Here is a 9,232-nt window from a genome sequence, read left to right on the forward strand (position 1 = left end):
CCTTGGATAAACTCTAACGCCAGTGCATTGCCATTGTGACTTACTTAAGAAGAGTTCACAGCTGAGCAGGTATTTCACTCCTTGGCTGCATCAGTCACATTTGCATAGACCGCACTTCTGGAATTCATGATTGGTTGACAGCAAATTTCAAATATTAAATGAAACGATATAATAATGTTAACCATTTAATGGCCATTTCAAATTTTCAATTCTGTTCGGAACTATAAAATTTGATTTGCTGGTTCTGTTCATGTCAATTTAGTTCCATTTCCAGTTTTTGTTCCTTGAACTGGTTCAGAACCTTGGTATTCAGTCCATGAGGGACCCTCAGAGGGTGGATGGAACATAAATGCGTCCCTCAGGACCTCCCGGCAGAGCTGACTTGGTTCTAGTGGCTTCAGCACTTTGATCATCCAGTGACCACTGGAGAGGGCTGAAGATAAATTCAAGAGAACTGGATTAGGTATCAGGTGAAGTTATATCTGGTGAAGAAGAGAGCCCAGCGGGCATGTCTGTGGTTGAAGCACGTCTCATCACAGAGGTATGTGAGCACTGTAAAACCAAATTAGTAAGCAGAACTCAAAAAAATTGATGTAACTCGTTGCCTCAATTTTTTTAAGTTCATGAACTTAAAAAAAAAAATTTTTCAAAGGTTAAATATTTGGATTACATGTTACATAAACATTTTAATTACAGTTAAATTAAAACTTGTTATCAAATCAACTTAAATATTTTCAGTTATAGCAACTTAAAATTTTCCTTACCCATTCTCATTGTATTAAGTTAACATTACAAAAAAAAAATAAGTACACAAAGAACCATTTTTAAGTAGCATCAACTCAATATTTATTAGTCTTAGTCATTTGTTTTACAAGTACAAGTAACTCAAAACCTTTGACACACAAGACTCAAAATCGTATGCCTAAAAACTCAATTTTTGTGGTAACTCGTTGCCTCAAATATTTTGAGTACAAACAACTTCAACAGTTTAAGTTACAGTGAGTTACACTGAATTCTTGCCATCTTCTATTTAACACTGCAGTGTTAATTTAAAAGACAGAAACATAAAACAATTCAGAGATGCACTAGGCTAAAACCTGAACACCAGATTAAAATAGCACCTCTAAAATTACAAATTTATGAACCTGCATGAAACTCTACATGCGCATCGTCATTTTTGAGACTCTGTAACTTGGGTGACAGTTTACCATCGTCAAGACCAAGTAAAATCTTCTGAATGAATTCAAAAGTGTTGGTCAGTCCCCTGGGATAGCTGAGGTGTAGTGCATAGATCAGTCCAAACATTACCAGGAAGGCATCAGCAAATCTGGGGAGGTCGCCCACAATCTCGCTTTCAATGACAACAGAGATTTTCACAGGCTGGAAGTGAACTGGACTTGTGTCATTATCTTTGACGACTGTGAGGAGGGCCACTGCAACATCTAAAAGCTCTGGCTCATCAGATGTGTCCTGTAAAATAAAATAGATATAAAAGGATTAAAGATTTTTATTAAGATTGACAAAAATATTTACAGCAGGTTTAGTGCAAATATAAAGGCATTTAGTTAGTCATGAGATTTAACAAACAATATTGCTTCAGACCAACTGACAGAAAGTTTAATGATTTTGATTGTTGTGTGAACAAACTACAGTATGACGATTTTAAACAGAAGATCAGTGTTCTTCTACAGGACCCAGCTAAGCTACCAGTAAACAAGAAATTGATACTATGCTAAAAAAACCTATAAAAATGCTTTATTTTGTTTAAAGCAATCTAGTACCAAAGTTTTTTGTTTTTTTTTTACAGTAAGGTCAAAGAAAACAAATCGCTTCAAATCTCTTCAAATCACACAAACTATGTGATTTGAAAGACTGAGCAAGGGTAAGCGTGTAAGTATGTCTGTATTCATATGAACTGTTTACTTAATATGGTCGTGAGATTAAAAAAAACAAAAAAACTCACTGTGCAGGTCTTGAAAAACTCAGAGACGTCCTCACGTAGATACACAGGAAGGGCATGAAGAACAGTAACACGCTTTGTGTGTATGTCATGAAACGCCTATAACGATAAAAACAGAATTGTACATAACTTATTTAATGTTAAACACCACAAGATATACAAAATCAGACAAATACCAAAAAAAAAAGTGGACAAGTTGTTGTATTCAAAGCTCATTTGAATCATCAAACTTTTAAAATGTTTTCCAATGTGCCTCTTTTAATTAGGAATTAGACCTATAAAAAAGGGATAATATTTTTACCTGTTCATCATGGAGTTTTAGGATTTCAGTCAAAGCATCTGATGTCTTCCCGGTTCTGCCTTCTGTCTGAACAGGGTCATCAGTCTAGGAAGATGTCGGTCAAGCTCTGAGTAGAATGTGTTGGGCAGGTTCTGGTTTGTAATTCGTTGGAACTCTGCATACACCTACATTTTAAAACAAAGACAGACTAATATAACTATATAATATAACATTGGAATCCATAACAGCACTTACAACACATTGCAACCATTTCTCTGCAATATATCTTTAATTGCCTCCTTGATCAAAGGCTGAGATAAGAAGCAGACCTGATTTAAATGCTCCACTATTTCTTGGGTAGCTGTGTTTGAGACATGTAGGATTGCCTGCATCTTCAAAAATAAGGAAGATAAATTCATTCTGAGATGTTTTTTTAGTTCGTCAGTGTCACACTGACCATCATCCCCCACTGGATCCTCATCTGTGCCTGGAGGTTCTTCATACAAATCACCATCAACTGCAGGAATACTGGCTTGACCAACTTCACTGACAATGTCATTTTGAAAGTCTGATGAAACACTTGCTTGGTGTGATCTACTTTTATGAGAATTGAATGAAGAGTATACATTTGTGGTAAAGCTACAATCCTTGTATGGGCAAGCCACCGTTTCATGATTTCTTAAATGCCTTCTAAGATGGCAGAAAAGAACAGATTCAGAAAATTGCTGCTGAAATGGGCATAAAGGCCATTTAAATAACAGAGCCTGCTGAGAGTCTTCTGCACTACTGCCAAATTGGCAAGTATGATATCTTGACAAATGAGTTCTAAGACTATCAAGTGTCTTAAATGTACACATGCAATCATTATAGATGCATGGAAGAGGGCTTACACTGGAAAAGTGACTGTGTTGAAGTCTGTAGTGCTTAAATACTTGCAATCTGTCAGTAAAAGAAGCTGAGCACAACTTACATTGCCAAATCATACTGTAGCAACAACCTGAAAGAAAAAAACAAAATTAATGTTAGAAAGTGTATAGCTCCATCAAAAAAAGTTTAATTATTAAGTACAAGTCAACTAACTGGTTACATGATCATGACCAGAGAATACAACTAACACTGTTTTCGGTGTAATGTGTTTTTTCATGTGTACAGATAGAAAAATGTATGTTAATGTTACACCAAACATAGAGCGGAGTACTATATAATAGACAAGGCTGTTTAAATATTAAGCAGGAAAATTATAAATGTGGACCTCTTCATATAGACATCTCAGCGCTGTTTTATATTTCTAAACAGACGTCATCAGTCAAAACTTGAACACATAACGGCTCTATATCATTTTGCCAAATTACAGGCTTTACTGGCACATTTCTGCAATGGCACATGCTCTCCAGCTCCCTAATTTGCGTATCAGTGGCACGCCAACACATTGGGGAAAGTATATTGTCCAAGTTATCTAGTTTTGTGCACACCAGACAAAATTAGCAATGAATAAGCAATGGATGTTTTTTTTTTAATCGCGTGTCACGCATGAACGTAACAATCTCAGCGCCTAATGTCTTTAAAACAAATGTAACGTTAGGCTAAATTGTTCACGCGGAATTACAGACTGATCCGTTTGAAAAATTATATAAGTTAGCTGATGTGTAACATATGCTTCGTCGTTCGTTGTTTTTATTAGGCCTATTTCATCAGTTATTCCTTGCTAGACATCCATGAATTTTGAATATAAATATACGTAACTAACGAACGCTGTTTAAAGTTTTGTCTTGATTAAACTGCTGCAACTGTTCACTAGATAAAAAACACATTTAAAACTTACCGTGACACCGACGTTGCTGGTAACTGCCGACAGCTTGAAGCTTACATCCTCCTCACTGCACTGCAGTCACTTGTGGCGCCAACGTAACTTAAAAGTTATCCACGTGTTGCGCGTTCCCACAACGTCGCAAGTCTCACGTTGACCTTGGGGCACGTGAGCCTCGTAAGCCAATAAAATGATGACCCTTATGTCAACCGAGTCGTAACTTTTTAATCAAACATATTTTTTCCTGCCTGGCTGCCATATAAAGAAACCTCTAATGTTGAACCCACTTAGATGTTCGTTGAAGTTACAATTTTGAGCTCTTAAATTACGATCTTCTTAAGTTTTTGTTTCATAAGCTAATTGCTTACGTTATTATCTTAAGCAGTGATTCCTTAATATTCTCTTTGTGCTCACATTAAACCAGCTGTACATGTATGTAAAATTAGTGCTTAGAGTGAATTGAATATTTTTCTTGGTAAAATCTTTTACAGCTGAATTTATGAAGACCCAGCCATTATTAGGAAAATTAAGTATTTTTTTTAATATTAAATTATTTAAATACATATAATTTAATTAAAAATTACAAACAATTGGTTACACACACATGCCCGCAAGCAAACACACAATGTTGAAACAACAAGAAATAAGTACAGTTAAATTATACACCTAAGTGGTACTTACTTAATAAGCAAATTGTTTCAGTTAATTAAAAATAATCAGTTCAAGTCACTCAAAAACTATAAAAAAGTCACATAAACTCAAAATATTTAGGTTAGTAGAACTGTGTCAGAAAATTAAGTTTAGGCTACTCAATAATTTTAATTATTTTGAGCATTTGGGTTTACAGTGAGGTTGTGTGGTCTGTGATTACCTCGAATGGCTGGCCCCTTCCAGACGGTGTCTCCACTCCTCCAAGGCGAGTTTGATTGCCAGCAGCTCATGATTATCTATGTCATAGTTTTGCTCCACCAGAGAGAGCTTTTTGGAATAGAAGGCACATGAATTAAGTTTAGAGGACTTGTCCTGCCACCTTGATAGCACCGCCCCTATGTCAATGGTGGAAGCATTGACTTTGACAACAAAGGGAGCTCTGGGACAGGATGTTTCAAGGTAGGAGCAGTACAGAAGGCCTCAGTTGGTGCCAGATGGGGTCCAGGACAGAGCTGAGTATATTTCTGATCATAGTGGTGAGTGGAACGATGATTTTACTGATGTTCTCAATGAATCTCTGATAAAAGTTGTCAAATCAGTGACAACAACCATAACCTAAACACAACCCTAATCCTAAACTGATTTATTTTAACAGTGTGACCTAATGAGTATTTAATCAATACGTATTTCATTTTGACAGCACTGTTAAGTATTATCTTTGTGGATAGGCTTAATTTATTTATAAACATTTTAAGGAACTCCTAATACCAATGCAATTATTGTCCGAAAGAATTTGGTTTGAAACACTTAAGTAATGAAATCTTCCAATATTCAATGACCTAATCTAAAGTAAAAATGGTAACATTTTACCATTAGAATATACATACCGCAATAAATTTATTCATCATTGCTTTTTCATGTTAGTTAAGTAATTAATAAATTTTTTACTTGTGATTAATCCACAGCTAGATGTGCAGAAATAATTCACTCTGCAGTAGTAACTGCCCATTAAAAATACAAACTATTATTTGTTCTTGTCTGGGGCCTCATTTATAAAGTGTACGTACGCTCAGATTTTATCTTAGAGTGTGTGTATGCTTAAATCCAGAGAACTGAAACCAGTCAATTGCACCAGCTCAAGATCATTTGCATTCACAGATTTGAAAGGGACGCGCACGCGCAATTTTTGTTCGTACGTTCATTCTATGAATCGCACGTACGCATATCTTAGAAATGATCGTAAGATCAAATTTAGGAATGTTTCTGCTATGGATGTGCGCTACGACTAATTTTACTGTCGTTTAAACTGAAGTTTTGTATCCGACTAGTCTAAAAACTAGAAAACCCCCAAAAAATGGCAAAAGAAAACTGCGTGTGTCTATATACAGCCTACACTTGAAACAATTAATCTTTGAGGGATTTGACAGTGTGATTCAATGAATTCTGCTAAAAATAGGTCACGATTATGCCGTATGCTTGCCTCGCGTTAACATTTATTTAATTTTAGGCGGTCGTTAAACAAAACAAAAAAAAAAGAGCATACACAACTTAAACGGCTACCTGCGACGTCACTCAACACGAATCGTGTGCTTTGCCAATGGAGACAAGACGCTGTGGTGATTTAAACGATTAAAACTAATTTAGTACAATAACGAACAGGGTCTTGCAAGTCATCTGTTGGAGAAAAAGACAAGACCTGTAAATCCCTGGGTGCAGAATATGAACGCAATGCGCAAAGTTTCTCGTTAAGTGTTTTCCTGCCACAGAAAACCATAAACACTTAATATGGCTTAATGTGTTAAGATGCATTAATTGCAATTAAAAGAGAAAATTTGATGTATAGTTATTATTAAATGTACTACAAGGCAAGCAGACGGCCATGAACACAATACGCAAACTTTCACTTGTCCTCCCATACAGCAAAACACTTAATGTGGCATAATGGACTAAATTTGATATAATAATAATAATAATGACTTTAACATCTTAGTCAAATGAACGTGCCTCAACAATTGAGGCACGTTCTACAAGACATTAGGCATGACACAAAGCAGAGTGCCTGCTACCCCTTCGGCCATGATTTATTCACAGTACAGAACGGCATTGAGTACCTTGCTTTTATAAAATGGTTACCACACATTTGGTTAGAATACATGTTGCTTGAAGTCCAGTGTGAAGTTTCCACAGTCAGTGATTTGGGCTGCCATGTCATCTGCTGGCGTTGGTCCACTGTGTTTTCTGAAGTCCACAGTCAACGCAGCCATCTACCAGGAAGTTTTAGAGCACTTCATGCTTCCTTCTGCTTACAAGCTTTTTGGAGATGCCGATTTAATTTTCCAGCAGGACTTGGCACCTGCCCACACTGCCAAAGCTACCAAAAGCTGGTTCAGTGACCATGGCGTTACTGTGTTTGATTGGCCAGCAAACTCGCCTGACCTGAACCCCATAGAGAGTCTATGGGGTATTGTCAAGAGGAAGATGAGACACCAGACCCAACAATGCAGATGACCTGAAGGTCGCTATCAAAGCAACCTGGGCTTCCATACCACCTCAGCAGGGCCACAAACTGATCACTTCCATGACACGCCGAATTGAGGCAGTAATTACAGCAAAAGGAGGCCCAACCAAGTATTGAGTACATATACAGTAAATGAACATACTTTCCAGAAGGCCAACAATTCACTAAAAATGTTTTTTTTTAAATTTTTTTTATTGGTCTTATGAAGTATTCTAATTTGTTGAGATTGAGGGTTTTTGTTAAATGTGAGCCTAAATAATCACAATTAAAAGAACCAAAGACTTAAACTACTTCAGTCTGTGCATTGAATTAATTTAATACACGAGTTTCACAATTTGAGTTGAATTACTGAAATGAACTTTTCCATGACATTCCGATTTATTGAGCTGCACGTGTGTGTGTGTGTGTATATATATATATATATATTAAAAAAAGTGTCTTTCTGCATTTTTTTTTTTTTTTTTTTTTTTTTTTGGAAGAACTTCAATACCGCAAATGTCAAATCTTGTGTGTCAAGACAAACATGGCAGGAGTGGCTGAATGTTTTTGACAAAAAGTGTACATATTAATTTTAATAAACATTAATGACGTTTCACTGCAAGACCTGCATTCCTGTATTGCTCCAACACAGAGCACACCGCGTTACATGAAAAAAGAAAAGCTTTCAGCCACTCCTGCCATGTGACTTGACATACAGGACTTGAGATTTGCGGTATTGAAAGTTGGAGCTCTTCCAAAGAAAACTCAAACCATGCGGAAAGACCTGAATGATGTTCTGCACCTTTTTCTTTGTAGCTTGTGAAATTGTGTGTAATTACATTTGACATTTCACATAAGGAAATAAAATGTGCCAGAATACAGGTCCTTCTCAAAAAATTTGCATATTGTGATAAAGGTCATTATTTTCTGTAATGTACTGATAAACATTAGACTTTCATATCTTAGATTCATTACAACACAACTGAAGTAGTTCAAGCCTTTTATTTTAATATTGATGATTTTGGCATACAGCTCATGAAAACCCAAAATTCCTATCTCAAAAAATTAGCATATTTCATCCGACCAATAAAAGTGTTTTTAATACAAAAAAAGTCAACCTTCAAATAATTATGTTCAGTTATGCACTCAATACTTGGTCGGGAATCCTTTTGCAGAAATGGCTGCTTCAATGCGGCGTGGCATGGAGGCAATCAGCCTGTGGTACTGCTGAGGTGTTATGGAGGCCCAGGATGCTTCGATAGCGGCCTTAAGCTCATCCAGAGTGTTGGGTCTTGCGTCTCAACTTTCTCTTCACAATATCCCACAGATTCTCTATGGGGTTCAGGTCAGGAGAGTTGGCAGGCCAATTGAGCACAGTAATACCATGGTCAGTAACCCATTTACCAGTGGTTTTGGCACTGTGAGCAGGTGCCAGGTCGTGCTGAAAAATGAAATCTTCATCTCCATAAAGCTTTTCAGCAGATGGAAGCATGAAGTGCTCCCAAATCTCCTGATAGCTAGCTGCATTGACCCTGCCCTTGATAAAACACAGTGGACCAACACCAGCATCACTGACTGTGGGTACTTGACACTGGACTTCAGGCATTTTGGCATTTCCCTCTCCCCAGTCTTCCTCCAGACTCTGGCACCTTGATTTCCGAATGACATGCAAAATTTGCTTTCATCCGAAAAAGGTACTTTGGACCACTGAGCAACAGTCCAGTGCTGCTTCTCTGTAGCCCAGGTCAGGCGCTTCTGCCGCTGTTTCTGGTTCAAAAGTGGCTTGACCTGGGGAATGCGGCACCTGTAGCCCATTTCCTGCACACGCCTGTACACTGTGGCTCTGGATGTTTCTACTCCAGACTCAGTCCACTGCTTCCGCAGGTCCCCCAAGGTCTGGAATCGGTCCTTCTCCACAATCTTCCTCAGGGTCCGGTCACCTCTTCTCGTTGTGCTGCGTCTTCTGCCACACTTTTTCCTTCCCACAGACTTCCCACTGAGGTGCCTTGATACAGCACTCTGGGAACAGCCTATTCG

At 37.5% G+C, this 9,232-nt stretch overlaps 1 long non-coding RNA gene across 1 annotated transcript; it reads right to left on the reverse strand.

The window, feature by feature from the left end:
- Nucleotides 1–825: 825 nt before the first annotated feature.
- Nucleotides 826–4,139, reverse strand: LOC306847617. Its single transcript, XR_013782170.1, has 5 exons — nucleotides 4,063–4,139; nucleotides 2,698–3,237; nucleotides 2,262–2,425; nucleotides 1,964–2,059; nucleotides 826–1,470 (listed from the first exon to the last, which is right to left on the reverse strand). It is a non-coding gene; the product is annotated as an uncharacterized lncRNA (long non-coding RNA).
- Between the last annotated feature and the right edge of the window lie 5,093 nt (nucleotides 4,140–9,232).

This window comes from Barbus barbus (assembly GCF_936440315.1).
Source record: "Barbus barbus genome assembly, chromosome: 27".
Lineage (NCBI taxonomy): Eukaryota > Metazoa > Chordata > Actinopteri > Cypriniformes > Cyprinidae > Barbus > Barbus barbus.